This window comes from Artemia franciscana, chromosome 4 (assembly GCF_032884065.1).
Source record: "Artemia franciscana chromosome 4, ASM3288406v1, whole genome shotgun sequence".
Taxonomy (NCBI): Eukaryota; Metazoa; Arthropoda; class Branchiopoda; order Anostraca; family Artemiidae; genus Artemia; species Artemia franciscana.
In genome coordinates, this window is record NC_088866.1 from 50634962 (window position 1) to 50658317 (window position 23356).

The window sequence follows — 23356 nt, forward strand, 5'->3', positions numbered from 1 at the left end:
TCCATGTACACAATGAGGTGAGCACTACTCCTAGAGCGTATATTTACCATTGAAAAATTGGATACTTGGAAACTGCTAAATAATGTCTTAGGGATGTTATAGCTTTTATTGTGAACAATCTGATTAGCCAATCAACGTTTAGCATTTAGTTAAGTTTACATGTGCAGAGAAACCACCACAAAAGAAATCAATAGAACAGGTGGTACACTGTTAAGTTGAGAAGATCTCTGTAATTTTGTCTTGTGACGCAAATGGACATCAGCTTCTGGATTGGCTGGTTGGGAAATGTCTTGCTTGATGCAGTCGGGGCTCAAGCCCTCTTTTTAAAACAAGAAGAAGTTGAGAGATTAGGATCTTATAATAATCTCTTCACAACATGTAAGAGTGGTAAAGGATTGGCATGTGAGCAATCTTTCGTTATTCTCTGACGGAGGAATAATAAGATTCAAAATGGATGTATCCCAATGACAAAGGAATATTCTCAAGGATGCGAGGAAAATAAATTGGCACACCTACACTCAAGTTTTAGCCAAAAAACCTGCAAATCTGCCTCCCAACCCTAGAATAACCGAAGAGGATATACAACAAGAGGCGAAAATTCAGGCGAAGCTGGCCGAGTAAAAATAGTTCCTCGTTCACCAGACTCAACTGCTACTCAAAATTACAAAAAACCTTTAGTTGTACGTGATCTGTCTCTCCCGCCTCAAAAACTATTAATGGAGGATGAAGCCGCCAGAAAAAAAAGCACGTAACGTCTAATAGAAAAGCCATATGAAAACAGAGCTTTGCTGCCCTATACTTTCTTACTAAAATATATGCGATTTCTATTAGTGAATTTTTTTACGCCAATCCCATTGTTCTTTAAACATAAGTTGGAAAGGGAAACCCCGTCTCCGTTAATATAATTAACCGAGGCTGCTCTGTCAAATCAGATTGGTTCTTTTGTAGGATATCTTGAACCAGTCAAATTTGAACGGTTGTATTAACTCCACTCAAATTAGGTGACAGAAATGGGGCTACCCCTCACAAAGGTTCAACAAAGGTTCGGTAATATGCATTTCATAATGACGAAAGACGAGCCAAGGCAAAATAAGAAGTGTTTATCCTACCACCTGACCAATTAAAAGAAATAAAGGTTAGGCGATTCAAAAATTAGGTGACAGAAATGGGGCTACCCCTCACCTTTAGCTCAGAGACAATCAGACATAATTTTGATTATATGCTAAATGTGTAGGCCCCATTCTATACAAAAAAGTCACTATTTAGGTAAAAACAAAATGTACTTCAGTTCACGTAAAAACAAATCCAACGAAAATTTAAACATCCTTTAATTTTATTGTCGCTTCGAGTTTTTTAAAATAATAGGCTGGATAAAAATCGGTCGGTTAACCGTTGATAAAAAGTCGAACAATTTGAAAGAATTTGCAAACTTTGATTCATGGTAAACTTTAACATTTTATTAAACTACTCTGTAAAAATTAATAATTATTACTTTGAATCTTAATTTCTCTCAGAGCTGGAGCTAGGTGTTTTCTTACCCTCTATTCCCCCTAGATCTACCCCTGATTTCGTTAGAGACCTGAATCCATTTTGTAAAGTTTAACTCTTCTAGATTCATGGTTAGGTTACAAAGAAACAGAGAGACTATTTGTAAAAAAAAATCCTGTAACTCAAAAACTTTCGTTTGCTTTACTGGTAAAAATCTCACACAGGAGAACCTATGTGGCGGAATTTAGCTTTCTTCAGTGGTGAAATACACTTAAGGGATGACCTGATTGTCTTGCGAAAATCTGCCACACACGCACACCACTGAAACAAACAAACACTTTTTACCGTGAAAAACAAACTTAGGAGAGTACCCTTTCTTTTTCTCTTTGATTAGGCCATTGGGGTTAATCTGTTTTCTTACGACCCATATATAACATAACTTTTTTTTAATAAGGAATTTTCATTAAAAGGGTCCCTTATTTAAAAAAAGGGGTTGATGCCTAGCGGCAGCCCGAGTAGCTATTCCTACCGCAACTTGCAGGTAAAAGAAACAAATTGTGTTCCAAAGCTGATGAGAACTGTTAAAAATGGTGGAAAGAGATTATACACAAGAGGATCAAATGCTTCACGTTAAATGCTTGATTAGACCTGTCATCAAGGAGATGTGCAGTCGTAAAAATGAGACGAAGTGGCGTGATGACCCCTCTGGTTACAACTTAGGAGGTTAGACGAAGTGATTTTTGTTCCGAATCTCTGTAAAAAATTGGAGATTCCATGAAACAGCGAAAACACGTCAAGGTTTAATGGATCCTCTGTTTGGGAGAAATCCAATTGTGTTAATAATTGTTCAGAGCCACCATTTTGAGTTGGAGTAGTTGAAAAGGCGGTCAAGTAACAAGGACGACTGCTCTCTGTTATAGCTTGGAGGTAAACAAAGTAACTTTTGTACAGAATCTGTGAAATAACAGAGATACTGTAAAAAAGGAAGTAACAACCCGAATTGACACCGATTCAAATAATTTTCTTTGGTACGCTCTTAGCACTCCATGAAAGAACGTCCCCAACGAAATACCTAAAAGATCGCTTAATGGATTAGCGATACATGACATAACAGACATAAGACAAATTGGTTTTAGGCATTTACCCCCGCGGAAAATACCCGCGTGAATAATACCTACTGCTGAAAATACCCCCCGCGGAAAATAAGGCTTTCCAAATTTAAGGATTTTATTTGATTTTTTTTTACGCCACTCACTCAAGTTTACGCTGAGTAAAACTTGAGAACAAACCGGTTTCTTCGTTAGTTTCTTTCAGCTTAGCGTGAGACAAGACAAAAACAAGTGGAACAATAGATGGGAAATCTATGATTTTGGTGATAGTTTTTCACATAAGGAGGAAGGGGGTAAAGTATTTGGCCAGTATGAAGTCAGAAAACTTTTTTTTTCATTATGTCCAGAGTTATTGTGCCTAACAAATTTTTTACACAGTTCCTCTATAATTCCCCCCCTTACTTTAAAATATGTAGTCCAAATTTGTTTATAAAGTAACGAAGAAACTAACAAAAAAACTGGTTTGTTCTCGAGTTTTACACGTCGTAAACTTGAGTGGCGTATAATACACAAGTACCGGAATTTTTCACGGAGAGAGAGCCGGATTTCCCGGTATTAAGGTGGATCTCCGAGGTTTGAAGCAAATTCTATTTCCTATAGCATTGAATACGCAGCGAGATTTTCACCTTTCTCATTGGCTTAATTGCTCTCTTGAGGGTTGTACCAGAATATTTAAATACTGTTGAATATTACGACCGGATTTAAAGGGAATTTAAATTTTTTTTCACATGTCTAATTGGTAACAGCTGACCATTGAAATTTGTTTGGTTACAAGTCAGATAACAGTTTAGCATTTGAATTTTCACAATGGGCAGAAAAAAAAATAAGAACAAATAAAGGATGGGAAAACCTGAGACATTGGTAAGTTCTATTCCAACGTTGTTGTAGATTATATTACTTTTATTCATGTACAAGTTACATTTTCAAGTAAGGAGCGAAGGGGCTCAATAGTAACCAAAACTCTAAAAAACGAAGTTTTGATACAAATAATTACATCAAAAGAATAGCATTTTAATGCTGATTTTAAATATATAAGTTTCATCAAGTTTAGTCTTACCGGTCAAAAGTTACGAGCCTGAGAAAATGTGCCTTATTTTAGAAAATAGGCGGAAATACCCTCGAAAAGTCACATAATCTTAACAAAATCACACCATCAGAGTCAGCGTATCCGAGAACCCTACTGTAGAAGTTTCAAGCCCCTATCATAAAAAAGGTGGAATTTTGTATTTTTGCCAGAAGACAGATAACGGGTGCGTATTTTTTGTTTTTTCTTTGTTGTTTTTTTCCTCAGGGGTGATTGTATCGACCTAGTTGTCCTAGAATGTCGCAAGAGGGTTCATTCTAACGTAAATTAAAAGTTTTAGTGTCCTTTTTAAGTGACCGAAAAACTGGAGGGCACCGAGGCCCCCTCCAACGCACATTTTTCTCCAAGGTCACCGGATCAAAATTTTGAGATAACCATTCTGTTTAACTCAGTCAAAAACCTAATAAATATGTCTTTGGGGATGACTAAATCCACCTCAGTTCCCGGGGGAGGGGCGGCAACTTATAAACTTAGATCATTGTTTACACATAGTAGTTGTTAATTATGAAGTGTACAGACGTTTTCAGGGGGACTTTTTTGTGTTGGGGTTAGGGTGGGTCGGGGGGGGGGGGCAGGTTACGTGGGAGGATCTTTCCATGGAGGAATTTTTCATGAGGGAAGAGAATTTCCATGAAGGGGTCGCAGGATTTTCTAGCATCATTTATAAAAAGACAATGAGAAATTTTTTTTTTTCAACTGGAAGTAATAATCAACATTAAAACTTAAAACGAGCATAAAATATTACTTAACCGACATTCTTGTTGAAGGTTTTCGCCAAAGTGAAGCCATGCATAGCCTTCAGTATTTACAATACATCGGAGACGGCGATTCTAGTGTTTTTTTACAAGCTAAGACAAAGTGTTCCATACGGATCATATATCCAAAATGAAGAATGTGCGAATCACGTGACCAAGAACTATACAAAATACCTCCATAATGTTGTGAAGACAAAAAAAGGGATGCACAGCAAATTTCTTTCAAATGACATAATTCTAAAGCTAACCAAAAATCTACGAGGTGCAATAAAAAAGAACTCGGCTGATGGTGGGTCTGCCGAAAATCTAAGATAACTCTTACGAAGAGGCCCAGAGCATGTGTTTGGTAATCATAAACAGTGTGATTCTGGCTGTGCCAAAAAGAATGGGGTCTTAGAAACTGTGGAGAACCGCTATAATAAGCTTCCGAAAACTATTTTGGAGGATGTAAAAGCTGGCGTGGAAAATATTTGTAAAAAAGCGGACTTTCTAAGAACCGATGCAACGACCAATCTTGCCGAGAATTATATGTCTGTTGCAGTGAAATTCGTCGGCGGAAAACAAATAAGCCGCTCGAAACGTTGGTCATACCATGCTAGGATAAGTGGAGCAAGCCTATCCTACTCCTTGGGCCCGAAATGGCAATCTTCTACATGGAAAAAAACATTTGGCTACAGTCCTTGCAAAATAACAAAAGAATACACGGTGAAAACTTCTAATCTTCGGAAACGGACAAAAACAAATAAGAAAAGATATTACGCAACCATGGGTGGGAGATTTCTGGCCAAAAAGAAAGAGAATCAGAGTTTGCCTAAAGGCGATCAAAATTACGGACCAAATTGCAACAAGCCTGATATGAATCCAGAGGAATTTGAAATCGCAAAGGCTGATTATGTTGCAAAAAATATGAATCTGGATGGAGCCAAACTGCAGGAGATCTACGTAAACACAAAGGGGCAAAATGATAACTGGATATTTGAGAGGAGCAAAAGGATTACTGCCACTTATTTTCATAGAATAGCTTCTCGAAAAAAAAATACTCCAACCGCACCCATAGTCAAGAATATCCGAATTAATTCTAATTTCAAATCTATTCCAATGCTTAGGGAAATTCTACTGGAGGCTATTGCACTGACGGCGTACGAGCAGAGAGAGGGAGTATCATTAATAAAAGGAGGTCAAATGGGACTACTCATTCATCCAAATATCCAGTTTCTTGGAGCTTCTCTTGATGGTCGCTTAGAAAACGGCACACCAGTTGAAGTGAAGACTGTCCATAATATTCCCAAAGGAATGACCATAAGGGAAGTGGCATCCCAAAAAGGATTGGTAAAGAACTTTTTCCTATGGTCACACAATTCAAAATTGGAGTTAAAGAAAAATCACAAATACTATGCTCAAATTCAAGGTCAGCTAGAAATCACCAATCAAGAAGAATGTCACTTGGTGGTATATCACCATGAGCATGATGTGGAAATTTTAACTATTCCGAGATCAAAAGAGTATTTTTTGTTTATATTACCAAAGCTTCAGGAGTTTTGGAGCGATTGTTTACTTACGGAGATATTAGACTCGCGATTGATTAGGAACATGCCACTTAGAGAGCCTGCCTTAGTCCGGGCTGCAACAAATCGCGGAATGAAACGGACTTTGGAGCCAGAAGACAGTGGATGTGAGAAAATTACTTGGTCCGACACTGAAAGTGAATATTGAAAGTGGTTTTTTCATTGACATGTGAAGAGCATTGACATGCGAATAGTATAGAGATTGTTTAGGGGTCATAATGTATTAGTAGCAGTATTATTTACCTTAACCTATTAGGGTTGTTTGAGTAGTAGACTATTATAGGTTAACTATTAGTGTTGGTGAATAGCATATAAATATTAGTAAGTAAATTCTATTTGAGAAATTTCAGCATTCTGTCGAAGTCCAAACCATGTTGATAAATAAACTCTAATCACTCTAATTAACTCTAATAAATAAACTCTAATTAAAAATGATCTGAAATTAAATTAAAGAAAAAACAAATTTTTTTTCAACTGAAACTAAGGAGTAACATCAGAACTCAAAATGAAGAGAAATTATTGCGTATAATTCTTAAAGAATTAGGACAGAAAGTCAAAACTTTAGCGTAAAGAGCAAGGTTTTGGAAAAGGGGCAACTCCTCTCATATATGCAATAATTTTGTTTACGCCACTCACTCAAGTTTATGCTGAGTAAAACTTGAGAACGAACCGGTTTCTTGGTTAGTTTCTTTCAGCTTAGCGTGAGACAAGACAAAAACAAGTGGAACAATAGATGGGAAATAGATAGAAATTCGTGGTAACGAACTGTAGTAAGGAGCGACCCGGCTCAATAGTAACCAAAACTCTAAAAAATGGAATTTTGATACCAATAGCTACATCAAAAGAATCGCATTTTAATGCTGGTCTTAAATATATAAGTTTCATCAAGTTTAGTCTTACCCATTAAAAGTTACGAGCCTGAGAAAATTTGCGTTATTTTAGAAAATAGGAGGAAACACCCCCTAAAAAGCATAGAATCTTAACGAAAATCACACCATCAGATTAAGCGTATCAGAGAACCCTATTGTAGAAGTTTCAAGCTCCTATCTACAAAAATGTGGAATTTTGCATTTTTTGCCAGAAGGCAGATCACGGATGCGTGTTTATTTGTTTTTTTGTTGTTTTTTTTCCCAGGGGTGATCGTATCGACCCAGTTGTCCTAGAATGTTGCAAGAGGGCTCATTCTCACGGAAATGAAAAGTTCTAGTGCCCTTTTTAAGTGACCAAAAAAATTGGAGGGCACCTAGGCCCCCTCCCACGCTAATTATTTTCCCAAAGTCAACGAATCAAAATTCTGAGATAGCCATTTTATTCAACGCAGTCGAAAAACCTTATAACTATGTCTTCGGGGACGACTTACTCCCCCACAGTCCCCGTGGGAGGGGCAACAAGTTACAAACTTTGACCAGTGCTTACATATAGTAATGGTTATTGGGAAGTATACAGGCGTTTTCAGGAGGATTTTTTTGGTTGGGGGAGGGGTTGAGAAGAGGAGGATATGCTGGGGGAACTTTCCATCGAGAATTTGTCATGGGAGAAGAAAATTTCCATGAAGGGAGAGCAGGATTTACTAGCATTATTTAAAAAAAAAACAATTAAAAAATAAATATGAAAAAGCTTTTTCAGCTGGAAGTAAGGAACAGCAATAAAACTTAAAACAAACAGAAATTATTACCCATATGAGGGGCTCACCTCCTTCTAATACCTCGCTCTTTGCGCTAAAGTATTTTTAGTAATTTCAACTATTTATTCTACGGCTTTTGTGATTCAGGGGTCATTCTTAATGAATTGGGATAAAATTTAAGCTTTAGTGTAAAGAGCGAGGTACTGACGAGGGGGCGAATCCCCTCATATATTTAATAAAAACATGAGCATACAAAAGTTCTTTACATAAGCTAATTTATAAGTTACGTAAATCTTTTACTAATAAAAAGATTCGTAAAAAATTAAAAGTTCTAGTTGCCTTTTTAATTAACCAAAAAATCGGAGGGCAACTAGGTTTCGTCCCCCGCTCTTTTTTTCTCAAAATCATTCAATCAAAATTGTGAGAAAGCTATTTAGCCAAAAAAAAAAAAAAATACAAATTTCGTTTTGATTATTCCTCTGCGGAGAGCCAAAATCAAAACATGCATTGATTCAAAAACGTTCAGAAATTAAATAAGAAAAACAAGTTTTTTTTAACTGAAAGTAAGGAGCGACATTAAAACTTAAAACGCACGGAAATTACTTCGTATATGAAAGAGGCTGCTTCCTCATCAACGCCCCGCTCTTTACGCTAAAGTTTTTTACTGTTTTAAAACGAAGAATTGAGAGAAAGAGTCAAACTTTAGCGTAAAGAGCGGGGCGCTAATGAGGAAGCAGCCTCTTTCATATACGAAGTAATTTCTGTGCGTTTTAAGTTTTAATGTCGCTCCTTCCTTTCAGTTAAAAAAACTTGTTTTTTTATTTAATTTTTCACATAAGGAGGGAGGTAAAGTATTACCCATATGAGGGGTAAAGTATTTGGCCAGTATGAAGTCAGAAAACTTTTTTTTTCATTATGTGCAGAGTTATTGTACTTAACACATTTTCAATACAGTCCTCTATAATCCCCCCCCCTTACTTTACAAAAATAAAGTCCAAATTTGTTTATAAAGTAAGGAAGAAACTAACAAAAAAACTGGTTTGTTCTCGAATTTTACACGTCGTAAACTTGAGTGGCGTATAATACACAAGTACCGGAATTTTTCATGGAGAGAGACCCGGATTTCCCGGTATTATTTAAAAATGATCTGAAATTAAATTAAAGAAAAAATAATTTTTTTCAACTGAAACTAAGGAGCAACATCAAAACTCAAAATGAAAACAAATTATTGCGTATAATTCTTAAAGAATTAGAACAGAAAGTAAAAACTTTAGCGTAAAGAGCAAGGTTTTGTGAAAGGGGCAACTCCTCTCATATATGCAATAATTTATGTTTGACTTAAGTTTTGATGCTGCTCCTTACCTGGCAATTGAAGAAACCTTTTTTTTTTTTTTTTTTTTGGTCGTTTTTAAATAATACCAGGAAATCCGGCTGTCTCCATGAAAAATTCCAGTACTTGTGTATTATATACCACTTACACAAGTTTACGATATGTAAAACTCGAGAAAAAACCGGGAGACACAAGAGGCATCACTTAAGCACTGCAAGCTGGTTGGAGGCGAAAGTCGTCCGCACATTTGACACTGGACAATCCGCTGGGCTTCCCTTCCAGGGGCCCAGCTAAGGGGCGGGTTCTCCCCCCTAAATTTTCAAGGCATCGGTACGCAGTACTGACGCCTTGGAACTTTGGGCGTCTTAGGCAGACTGGAAGATTTTGTCGGCACTCCTTCATATCCCCCTCCCACGCCCAAAATCGAAACCCTACCTTTTCCTCAGATCCCTTTCCCAAACTTATGCTATGATTGATTAGAAGAAAATAAATAAATATATCTTGAAACATACTGAACAATTAGAGCGAGTCAAAAACAAAATTGAAGAGCAAAGACAAACGTGGTTAGAGGAAAAGCGGCGGCGTATCAAAAATGAAAATGAAAAGCAGACACACGTTGTTAGAAAATATGCGACACCGAACATGAGAGCGAGTTAATGGAAATCAACCTGGAAACAAAGGTTTGGTAATATGTATTTCATAATGACGAAAGACGAGCCAAGGCAAAATAAGAAGTTTCTATCCTACCCCCTGAACAATTAAAAGACACAAAGGTTCGGCGATATGTTTTTCATAATGACAAAAGATAAGCCGAGGTGAAAGTTAAAGCTGAAAGTTGAAAGTTAAAGGTTCAATAAAAAACGTAATTTTACAAAGGCGCTACTTCTAGTTTAAAGTTAACTTGGACGTCATGACATATATATATATATATATATATATATATATATATATATATATATATATATATATATATATATATATATATATATATATATATATATATATATATATATATATATATATATGGTATTGCGCTTTTATTATTGTAGTAGGCCATTTCCTTTACTAAAAGAATCTTTGCACAGTATTACCAATATTTTGTGAAACTGAAAAAGAGCATGCTGATTTTAAATTAATGTATATTAAGTCTTGTATAAATTCAAATCAAGGATACATCCTGGATCTTTCTTCATTAAGGCAATTTTTTTTTTTTGGGGGGGGGGGTATTTTTAAACGTTGCAAAAAAATTTTATGTTAAATACTTGCTACGTATCTACGAGTCGGAAAAAAAATCGGGGAAGATTCTTAGGGGCCGGAAGGACCCTCCCCCCACACATTTTTTTAAGGCAACCTTTCGTCCTTTTTTCTACTCTTTTCTTAGAATAAAGTTGTCAGTTTGGTCAGTTATTGGCCCTTTTTTCACATTACCCGCACCCCAAGATTTTGCTCATTGGTCCCCTTTTCACATTGGGTCTCCCCCAAGATTTTGCTCTAGATCCACCCCTTGCTTATATATCGTGTAGTTGTAAAATTATAACCTTTTCCCGACTTGTTTACGAGTCATGATTGACTTCCTGTCTTTCAGCAGTACCCTCTAGGTATCAGCGATTTAAAGATTACGAATCCATTCTGGGTATTTTGTACCGTGATGATGACAAAGCTTACCATGGTAGTTTTGTTAAGGTATGCGCGAAAGTTAGAGAATGATACACGTTTGGATTAAACTAAGAAGATTTTAAAATATAGGAATTATTTAGTCAACGCTACTACAAAGGTGTGATATAATTTTACTAGATATATTTTCGATACCTACAAATTGTCAAACGGCATTGAAATTTACTTAAATTCCCGTATGTAGTATCATCTCTAAGTAACAATTAAATAAAAAAACAAGGGTAAAATTCTAGTTAACTGACAAAACTTTAGCGTAAAGAGCGGGGCGTTGATGAGGAAGAAGCCCCTATCATACACGAAGTAATTTCTGTTCGTTTTAAGTTTCAATGTCGCTCCTTACTTCCTGTTAAAAAAAAACTTGTTTTTTTTATTTAATTTCTGAACGTTTTTGAATCAATGCATGTTTTGATTTTGGCTCTCCGCAGATGAATAATTAAAACGAAATTTGCATGATTATTTTTTTGGCTAATTGGCTTTCTCGTAATTTTGATCGAATGATTTTGAGAAAAAAAGAGCGGGGGAGGAGGCCTAGTTGCCCTCCGATTTTTGGTTTCTTAAAAAGGCAACTAGAACTTTTAATTTTATACGAAAGTTTTTATTAGTAAAAGATATACATAACTTACAAATTAGCTTACGTAACGAACATCTGTATTCTCATGTTCTTGTTACGTATATGAAGGGATTCACCCCCTCGTCAGTACCTCAATCTTTACACTAAAGCTTAAATTTTGTCCCAATTTCTTAATCATTCCCAACCACTAATAATATTCCCAACCTGAATCACAAAAGCCGTAGAATAAATAGTTGAAATTACTAAAAATGCTTTAGCGTAAAGAGCGAGGTATTAGGAGGAGGTGAGCCCATCATATGCGGGATAATTTCTGTTCGTTTTAAGTTTTAATGCTTCTCCTTACTTTCGGTTGAAAAAACTTTTTCATATTTATTTTTTCATTTTTTTTGTAAATAATGCTAGAAAATCCTGCGCTCCCTTCATGAAACTTTTCTTCTCCAAGGAAATATCCCCCAACATATCCCCTCTTCTCAACCCCCCCCCCTCAACCTAAAATTCCCCCTGAAAACGGCTGTACACTTCCAAATAACCATTACTATATGTAAGCACTGGTCAAAATTTGTAACTTGTGGCCCCTCCCACGGGGACTGTGGGGGAGTAAGTCGTCCCCAAAGACGTATTTATAAGGTTTTTTTTACTATGCTGACTAAAATGGATATCTCAGAATTTTGATCCGGTGACTTTGGGAAAATAATTAGCGTGGGAGGGGGCCAAGGTGCCCTCTAATTTTTTGGTCACTTGAAAAGGGCATTAGAACTTTTCATATCCGTTAGAATGAGAATACGTTGAATCTGATGGTGTGATTCTCGTTGAAGTTCTATGACTTTTAGGGGGTGTTTTCCTTATTTTCTAAAATGAGGCAAATTTTCTCAGGCTCGTAACTTTTGATAGGTAAGACTAATCTTAATAAAAATTATATATTTAAGATCAGCATTAAAATGTGATTCTTTTTATGTAGCTATTGGTATCAAAATTCCATTTTTTAGAGTTTCGGTTACTATTGAGCCGGGTCGCGCCTTACTACAGTTCGTTACCACGAACTGTTTGAAAAGCTATAATAAGTGTGATCCAACTAAATATTTCGTAACTAAAATAATCAAAATATGTTTGGGTTTCTTTTAACTGAGATTTGATTCTAGTTATGTCCTGGATCGGATAGAGGTATTTGGACTGCTTTCATCCTTCTTCTGTCTTTATGTTTAAATATATTTTAGTTTTTTGTTTCTTATGGGCTTTAACTTCTTGTTTTTTAAGCGCATTTTGTATTTAATTGAGTTTCCTTCCACTGAGGACGTTTTTTTGTTTAAATTGGCAAAATGTTTCCCATTTTTTTTTTGTTAAATTTTTTCGAAGTTGTACTCCTTTCCAAATGGCACCCCCACCCCATACAAACTACCGCGTACATGTCTGATGTAGCATTTTCGTATTTATATAAACTAATTTATTAAGTATCAAGACTTTGAGTGAGTCCAGAAATGCTTACAGCCGTCCCGCCTCGGTTCTCTTAAAAATCTTTGCAATTTTTCTTTTATAATTCTCATATAATTAGTATGTTTTTTCTTACTTCAAGAGTCCCGACCCAACGAAAAATGCGAAGCAAATGCATGTACTGATGCAACAAAAGCATTAATTGCCATAAGAATAAAACTGATAATTAGTTTTGACATTCTTCAAGGTATAAGACCAAATCGAGCCTGTTCTGAAGTTGATGTCAAGGCCCAGAGAACTTTGGATTTGTTTCAAGATATATTTATTTATTTTCTTTTAATCCATTATAGCATAAGTTCGGGAAGGGACCTGGGGCAAAGGTAGGGTTTTGATTTGGGGGATGGGAGGAGGATGTAAAAGATGTACCGACAAAATCTTCCAGTCTGCCTAAGACGCCCAAAGTTCCAAGGCGTCACTACTGCGTGCCGACGCCTTGAAAATTTGGGAGGAGAACCCACCCCTTAGCTGGGCCCCTGGAAGGGAAGCCCAGTGGATTGTCCAGGGTCAAATGTGCGGACGGCTTTCGACTCCAACCAGCTTGCAATGCTTAAGTAGTGCCTCTTGTGTTTCCAGTTCTGTAAACAATTGTCTGGTGGCTGGCATTTACCCCCTTGAATACTCCCTCCTTTGGCTGAAAACACCCCCTGTGGAAAAAATACCCCATGGAAAATACGCCCCCTGAAAAATACCCTCCGCAGAAAATACCGCCGTGGAAAATCTTCCCCTCCCTGATGAAAATACCCTCCCCCCGTCAAATAACCCCCCATGGAAAATATGGTTTTCCAAATTTAAGAATTTTATTTGAATTTTGTTGTTTTTTTTCCGTAGGGAGAATAATTTTCATGCTTGTGTATTATACATCACTCACTTAAGATTATGCTGTGTGAAACTCGAGCAAACCGGTTTCTTTGTTAGTTTCTTTCCGCTTAGCGGGAGACGATACAAAAACAAGTGACAGAATAGATGGGGAATATATAGTTCGGGGTATATATTTGCATATAGGGGGGGATATTTGGACAGTTTGAAGTCAGAAAACAATTCTTACTTCATAATATGCAGAATAATTATACCAAACACACCTTGCATGCAGACCCACTACACTTTACCCCCTCGCCCCCATAATATACAAATATATAGCCCAAATTTGTTTCTAAAGCAACCAAGGAACTAACAAAAGAAACCGGTTTGTTCTTGAGTTTTACACATCATAAACTTAGGTGGCGTATAATACACAAGTACCAGAATTTTTCATGGAGAGAGCCGGATTTCCCGGCATTATTTAAAACGACCAGAAACTGAATTTCATAACAAAGTTTTTTCAATTGAAAGTAAGGAGAACCATCAAAACTTAAATTAAACAGAAACTATTACGTATATGAGAGGAGTTGCCCCTTTCGCAAGTCTTTACTTTTTACGCTAAAGTTTTGATATTCTGTCCTAATTCTTTAAGAATGATTCTTGTAACCCAATCGTTCAATTAGAACAATGAATAAAAAGCTTTGTTTTAAAATTCTAAAAAAAAACTTCAGAGTAAAGGGCGAGGTCTTGAGGACGAGGCAACCCTTTTCATATACGTAATTAAACAAAAAAAGAGTTTTTTTAAATGAAAGTAAGGAGGGACATTAAAACTTAAAACGAACAGAAATTACTGCGTATATGAAAGGGGATTTTCTTCCTTAACGCCCCGCTCTTTACGCTAAAGTTTGGCTCTTTCTCTTAACTCTACTCTTAACACTTTCTCTTAACAGTAAAAAACTTTAGCGTAAAGAGCGGGGCGTTGAGGAGGAAAAGCCCCTTTCATATACGGAGTAATTTCTGTTCGTTTTAAATTTTAATGTCGCTCCTTACTTTCATTTAAAAAAACTTTTTTTTTTTGTTTAATTTCTGGACGTTTTTGAATTAATGCATGTTTTGAGGAGGTAAGGTATTACAAGGAGGTAAACCCCTCATATGTGAAATAATTTATGTTCGTTTTAAGTTTTGATGCTGCTTCTCATTTTCAGTAGAAAAAACTTTTCATATTTATTTTTTCATTGTTTTTTTTTAATAACCCTAGCAAATCCTGCGCCCCCTCCATTGAAAGTCTCTTCCCCCATGAGAAGTTCTTCCATGGAAATATCCTCCCACGTAACCCCCTCCCTCCCCAACTCTACCCCCCAAACCAAAAAATCCCCCTGAAAACGTCTGTACACTTCTCAGTAACCATTACTATATGTAAACACAGATCAAAGTTTATTACTTGCAGCCCCTCCCACGGGGACTGCGGGGGAGTAAGTCGTCCTCAGAGACATCGTTATTAGGTTTTTCGACTATGATGAATAAAATGGATATCTCAGAATTTTGATCCGGTGACTTTGGGGAAAAATGAGCGTGGGAGGGGGCCTAGGTGCCCTCCAATTTTTTTGGTCGCTTAAAAAGGGCACTAGAACTTTTAATTTCCGTTAGAATGAGCCCTTTTGTGACATTCTAGGACCACCGAGTCGATACGATCACCCGTGGGAAAAAAAAAATAAAAAAAAAATAAACACGCATCCGTGATTTGTCTTCTGGCAAAAAATGCGAAATTCCACATTTTTGTAGATAGAGCTTGAAACTTCTTTAACAAGGTTCTCTGATACGCTGAATCGGATGGTGTGATTTTCATTAAGATCATAAGACTTTTAGGGGGTGTTTCCCTCTATATTCTAAAATGAGGCAAATTTTCTCAGGCTCGTAACTGTTGGGTAAGACTAATCCTGATGAAACTTATATATTTAAAATCAGCATTAAAATGCGATTCTTTTGATGCAACTATTGGTATCAAAATTCCATTTTTTAGAGTTCGGTTACTATTGAGCCGGGTCGCTCCTTGCTACAGTTCGTTACCACGAACTGTTTGATAATCTCTGTTTATTTGAGTTTCGATGTTGTTCCTTAGTTTCAGTTAAAAAAAACTTGTTTTTTATTCAATTTCTGATCGTTTTTGAATAATACCGGGAAATTTGGCTCTCTCTCCATGAATAATCCCGCTACTAGAGCATTATACGCCACTCAAGTTTACGATGTATAAAACTGGAGAATAAAACAATTTCTTCGTTAGTTTCTTCGTTAGTTTTTAGTTGTTAGAAACATATTTGGACTATATATTTGTAAATTAGGGGGGGGGGTAAATTATAGCGGGTCTTCATGCAAAATTTGTTAGGTACAATTATTCTGCATATAATGAAAAAATTGTTTTCTGACTTCAATCTCGCCAATTACTTTATCCCCCCCCCCTCTATGTGAAAAACTATAGCTCAAATTATATATTTCCCATCTATTCTCTCACTTGTTTTTGTCTTGTCTCACGCTAAGATGAAAGAAACTAACGAAGAAACCGGTTTGTTCTCGAGTGGCGTAAACAAAACTCAAATAAAATTATCAAATTTGGAAAGCCTAATTTTCAGCGGTAGGTATTATTCACGGGTATTTTCTGCGGGGGGAGTATTTTCCGCGGGGGTAAATGCCTGAAACCTATCTGGCTTACATAGATAATCCACGAAGCGATCTTTTAGGTATTTCCTTGGGGACGGTCTTTCATGAAGTGCTAAGAGTGTGCCAAAGAAAATTATTTGAATCGGTACCAATTCGGGTTGTTACTTCCTTTTTTACAGTATCTCTGTTATTTCACAGATTCTGTACGAAAGTTACTTTGTTTACCTCCAAGCTATAACAGAGAACAGTCGTCCTTGTTACTTAAATGCCTTTTCAACTGCTCCTACTCAAAATGGTGGCTCTGAACAATTATTAACACAATTGGATTTCTCCCGAACAGAGGATCCATTAAACCTTGACGTGTTTTCCCTGCTTCATGGAATCTCCAATTTCTTACAGAGATTTGGAACAAAAATTGCTTCGTCTAACCTCCTAAGTTATAACCAGAGGGGCCATCACGCCACTTCGTCGCATTTTTACGACTGCACATCTCCTTGATGACAGGTCTAATCAAGCATACAACTTGAAGCATTAGATCCTCTTATACATAGTCTCCACCATTTTCATAAATTTTACATGGAAATTGCCAAGTCATGCAGTTTAATTGATTAGGTTAAGCTGCTTCGTCCGTCCACTCTGGTGCTATAGTATTTCAACTGTTCTTATCAGCTCTGGAACACAATTTATTCCTTTTACCTGCAAGTTGCGGTAGGAATAGCTACTCGGGCTGCCGTTTGGCATCTACCCCTTTTTTTTAAATAATGGACCCTTTTAATAAAAATTCCTTATTAAAAAAAATTATGTTTTATATGGGTCGTAAGAAAACAGATTAACCCCAATGGGCTAATCAAAGAGAACAAGAAAGGTTACTCTCCTAAGATTTTCTTTTCATGGTAAAAAGTGTCCCTTTTTTCAGTGGTGTACGTCTGTGGCAGATTTTCATATAAAAATCAGATCGTCTACTACTACTACTACTACCAATAACTCACTGCAGCACCAAGCCGCCTGAGGCCAACACAGCTACGCACGCTCCTCCTCCAACCTAATCTATTTAAAGCCTCCCTCTCTACACCCTCCCAGGAAGTTCCTATTTCCTTTAAATCTTTATTTATGACATCCTCCCAACCCAGACAAGGACGACCTGCTTTCCGTGTAGCCCCAGACGGTTGGCCAAAAAGGACAATCTTCGGTAATTTGTCATCCTTCATCTGTAGAACGTGGCCTAGCAATCTCAACCTTTCTTTCATTATAGCCCTAGAAACCGGGATTGTACCACGTTTTTCGTACAACCTACTAAATTCCGCCAGATAGGTTCTACTGTGTGAAATTTCTACCAGTAAAGCAAACGAAAGTTTTTGAGTTACAAGATCTTTTTAAAAATAGTCTCTTTGTTTCTTTGTAACCTAACCATGAATCTAGAAGAGTTAAACTCTATAAAATGGGTTCAGGTCTGTAACAAAATCAGGGCCAGATCTAGGGGGCTAGTGGGTAAGAAAAAACCTACTCCAGCCCTGAGCAAAATTAAGATTCAAAGTAACAATTATTAATTCGCACTTAAGATCTAAATAATTTTGTGCGGGCTATACTTCCTTTTAAGGAATCATAAAAAAGTCGCCAGCTAATACCCTAAGTTATTTAGACCTCTCATCAGCTTACAGAGTAGTGTAATAAAGTGTTGAAGTTTACCATGAATCAAAGTTTGCAAATTCTGTCAAATTGTTTGACTTTTTATCCATGGTTAACCAACCGATTTTTATCCTGGCTATTATTTTAAAAAAAACCCGAAGCGATACTAAATCTAAAGGAAGTAAAAAGAATGAAAACTTTAGAAAACCAGAGAAAGAAACTTCCTTGAGTAGTTTTTCGCTGGATTTGTTTTTACGCGAACTGAAGTAAGTTATTTTTACCCAAATAGTGGCTTTTTTTTGTATAGAGTAGGGCCTATACATTTAGCATATAAGCAAAATTATGTCTGATTGTCTCTGAGCTAAAAGTGAGGGGTAGCCCAATTTCTGTCACCTAATTTGAGTGGAGTAAATACAGCCCTTCAAATTTGACTGGTTCAAGATATCAAAAAGGTCGTGGTAACGAACTGTAGTAAGGAGCGACCCGGCTCAATAGTAACCGAAACTCTAAAAAATAGAATTTTGATACCAATAGTTATATACAAAAGAATTGCATTTTAATGCTGATTTTCAATATATAAGTTTCATCAAGATTAGTCTTACCCATCTAATGTTACGGGCCTGAGAAAGTTTCCCTCATTTTAAAAAATAGGGGTAAACAACCCCTAAAAGTCATACAATCTTAACGAAAATCACACCATCGATTCAGCGTATCAGAGAACCCTACTGTAGAAATTTCCCAGACGACCGATCACGGATGCGTGTTTATTTGTTTTTTTGTGTGTTTTTTTGGTTGTTTTTTTTTCTCAGGGGTGATCGTATCGACTCACTGGTCCTAGAATGTCACGAGAGGGCTCATTCTAACGGAAATTAGAAATTCTAGTGCCCTTTTTAAGTGACCAAAAAACTGGAGGGCATCTAGGCCCCCTCCCAATATCATTTTTCCCCCAAGTCGCCAGCTTCTGAGATAGCCATTTTATCCACCATAGTCGAAAAACCTAATACTATGTCTTTAGGGACGACTTACTCCTCCACAGTCCCCGTGGGAGAGGCTGCAAGTTACAAATTTTGACCTGTATTTACATATAGTAATGGCTATTGGGAAGTGTACACACGTTTCCAGGGGGATTTTTTTGATTTGAGAGAGAGAGAGAGAGAGAGAGAGAGAGAGAGAGAGAGAGAGAGAGAGAGAGAGAGAGAGAGAGAGAGAGAGAGAGAGAGAGAGAGAGAGAGAGAGAGAGAGAGGAGAGAGAGAGAGAGAGAGGGGGGAGAAGTTTATTAATATTAAATAGAAGACAATACAAAATAGGGATACAAAGGGGCTAGGGATACAAGGGGAATAAGAAAACAAAATTATTATACAAGCAATAAATTCAATATAGGCAATTACAAATAACAGTTCACAGGCAATATATTTATGGGAGATACAATATAAGCAACAACTAGAAGGAGAAGAAAAAAAACATAGAGAACATGCCTGAGGCCTGGGAGCAAAGTGCAGAGGGGAAAACCACACACCACTAACAAAACACAGGGGCCATCAACTCCTCAGAGGAAGAAAAATTAATCTATTTGATTCTTTATTAAATGATCCTTAAGAATCCTTTTAAAAGTCCCAAACGAGTGGCATTTCTGCACTCAAGAAAGTAGTGAATTCCAGACCTGTTGACAAGCAATGTGGGGATTGAAATCTGATCGAATAGTAGGGATAGGCGGAATTTAGATATTATTTGAAGAACGAAGGCTATATGGAGCAGAATCAGAAATAAACTTAGGAGTTTTCCGAAGAAATTTTGGAAGATTGCCGTGAAGTTGATCAAAGACAAAAGAAGCACAAGAAATAATGTAAATAGACCGTAGATTTAAGAGCTATCAAACAGTTCGTGGTAACGAACTGTAGTAAGGAGCGACCCGGCTCAATAGTAACCAAAACTCTAAAAAATGGAATTTTGATACCAATAGCTATATCAAAAGAATCGCATTTTAATGCTGGTTTTAAATATATAAGTTTCATCAAGTTTAGTCTTACCCATCAAAAGTTACGAGCCTGAGAAAATTTGCGTTATTTTAGAAAATAGGGGGAAACACCCCCTAAAGTCATAGAATCTTAACGAAAATCACACCATCAGATTCAGCGCATCAGAGAACCCTATTGTAGAAGTTTCGAGCTCCTATCTACAAAAATGTGGAATTTTGCATTTTTTGCCAGAAGGCAGATCACGGATGCGTGTTTATTTGTTTTTTTTTTGTTTTGTTTTTTTGTTTGTTTTTTTTTTCCCAGGGGTGATCGTATCGACCCAGTTGTCCTAGAATGTTGCAAGAGGGCTCATTCTAACGGAAATGAAAAGTTCTAGTGCCCTTTTTAAGTGACCAAAAAAATTGGAGGGCACCTAGGCCCCCTCCCACGCTAATTATTTTCCCAAAGTCAACGGATCAAAATTCTGAGATAGCCATTTTATTCAGCGTAGTCGAAAAACCTTATAACTATGTCTTTGGGGACGACTTACTCCCCCACAGTCCCCGTGGGAGGGGCAACAAGTTACAAACTTTGACCTGTGCTTACATATAGTAATGGTTATTGGGAAGTATACAGGCGTTTTCAGGAGGATTTTTTGGTTGGGGGGAGGGGTTGAGAAGAGGGGGATATGCTGGGGGAACTTTCCATCGAGAATTTGTCATGGGAAAAGAAAACTTCCATGAAGGGAGAGCAGGATTTACCAGCATTATTTAAAAAATAAAATAAAAAATAAATGTGAAAAAGCTTTTTCAGCTTGAAGTAAGGAACAGCAATAAAACTTAAAACAAACAGAAATTATTACCCATATAAGGGGCTCACCTCCTTATGATACCTAGCTCTTTACGCTAAAGTATTTTTAGTAATTTCAACTATTTATTCTACGGCTTTTGTGATTCAGGGGTCATTCTTAATGAATTGGGATAAAATTTAAGCTTTAGTGTAAAGAGCGAGGTACTGACGATGGGGCGAATCCCCTCGTATATGTAATAAAAACATGAGAATACAAAAGTTCTTTACGTAAGCTAATTTATAAGCTACGTAAATCTTTTACCAATAAAAAGATTCGTAAAAAATTAAAAGTTCTAGTTGCCTTTTTAATTAACCAAAAAATCGGAGGGCAACTAGGCTTCGCCCCCGCTCTTTTTTTCTCAAAATCATTCGATCAAAATTATGAGAAAGCCATTTAGCCCCCCCCCCGAAAAAAATATTCAAATTTCGTTTTGATTATTCCTCTGCGGAGAACCAAAATCAAAACATGCATTGATTCAAAAACGTTCAGAAATTAAATACAAAAAAAACAAGTTTTTTCAACTGAAAGTAAGGAGTGACATCAAAACTTAAAACGCACAGAAATTACTTCGTATATGAAAGAGCCTGCTTCCTCATCAACGCCCCGCTCTTTACGCTAAAGTTTGACTCTTTCTCTCAATTCTTCTTTCTAAAACAGTAAAAAACTTTAGCGTAAAGAGCGGGGCGTTGATGAGGAAGCAGCCTCTTTCATATACGAAGTAATTTCTGTGCGTTTTAAGTTTTGAGATCACTCCTTACTTTCAGTTGAAAAAACTTGTTTTTTTGTATTTAATGTTAGTAAAGAACGGTTGGTGTCCATAACCACACGCAGTGCTTTATTACACATGACGGAAAGTGACCGCAGCGTAGATGGAAAAGTAGACATACATTCAATGGGGCAATAAGAAACATATGACTGGACAAGACAGAAAGAAAAGAAGTTTCAGAATATATCCAGGAAATGTGTATCTAAGTTTTCGAATGATACCCAAACTCCGTGAGACCTTAACCCTAATCATGGCTACATGGTTTCTGACTGAAAGGTTCTCATCAAGCAGGATACCAAGAAACCGGACCACCCGACTCTCTAGTCTACGCAAGGAGCACTTTATTTAACGTTCGTTGCTATAATTTTTACGATTGAGCTTATGCGTGACACTTGGATTTTACTAGGAATTCAACAGATTGACGAGATACGGCTTTGTGTAAGCTGAGGGAAAGCTATTCCAATTCGAGAAAAAATAAGAAAATGTGATTTACCAGCATTCAAGACCAAGTAATTGGCATTAAACCATGACATAAATCTCTCGAATAATGCCACAAGGTTAGACTTGATATCACATTCCGTCTTCCCAAGGGTCCCAAGAGTGGTATCATCAGAAAAAGCAACAAGAAAATCTTCATTAGAAGAAGTATTAGAACACGACTGAGCATCAGGCTGACACAGCTTGCAACATGCCAAAGGCCTGGTGTTTTTTACAGCCGAAATCAGATCATTAACATAAATCAAAAATAAAATGGGGCCAAGAACAGATCCCTGCGGGACTCCATAATATACTTCAGAAGGGCTCCGGAAAAGTGGATCAATTGAAATAAGCATACCAGAAAGATATTAATCAAACCAAGAATAAGCGTTTGATCCTATACCAATATGTGATAGTTCCCAAAGAAGAATCCGATGAGTCAAGGAATCAAAAGCTTTACGCTTTTGGTATTTCTTTTAGGTAGAATTCTTTTTTTCCTTATAGGTTCTAAACCTGAAAATTCATGAAGGATATAACTATCAAAAAACTATGTAATTTCGCCCCCTGATGTGGAATGTGATCCTTAAATTTCTTTTCTTATCTTGCAGAAGTTTTGCTCGAAAAATTTGGCTTAGTTTGTACTGATCCAGTTTTTGGCAAGTAATTTTACCTGCTTTGAATACCAATGTGAATTTACTTCTAGGTCTGAATGCTAACAACTTTGATGTTATCATTAAAAAGCTTTTTGAGACGAGACCAACTTCTTTTACCAAATAGATTTTAAATATGTTGCATTTTATGGAGGTAAAATTTAGAATTAACATGCTCAGTGTCTCTTTGAATCAGTACTATCAAAGATGTTCGCCCCCTAAAATCCATGCTATAAAGGTAAAAAAAGGGTTGAGAATACGGTACTGGACTTCAAATTCTCTACTGTTGGCACTGATTTCCGTTTCGTGGCTCTTCAGTGGGGGCTACCTGCGGTTCCCCTGATTAAAAATTGATTTTAAGTCTAACCTGCTAATTTAAGAGGAATCTCCTCTTGATCTAATGCTGTTTTCCTATCTTAAACAATGCTCAATATCTTTCTCAGGAATTCGAATTTTTTAATGAGAAATTCCACGTTTATACTCCTAAACATGGCTAAAAATATGTACAAAGTATTTTTTCCAAAAGTACCATTGGTAATTAAAAAAAAATAAACTGTCACGCGCACTCCAGTTTCTAAAAAACTCTATTTCAAGATGACAGAAATAGATGGAAATATGAGTGGCTTATAGTTTGAAACAGCTTAATTATCTAAATTAAACGTACGAACCGGATTTTATTTATGTCATCTGATTTATTCAAAAACTTGCGTTTTAGTTTTTTTTCGAAAACAGCCTCTGTTGAATCCACAAACTTTATTTTTGATCAGAATACGGATTATAAATCCAATAATGCTCAAATAAAGTTTAATAGTTTTTATACGTATTTTTAAACAAGATATTAACTTTTTTCACTACATAAGAAAGTGTTACGCGTCTCCTTTGTTTTTTCA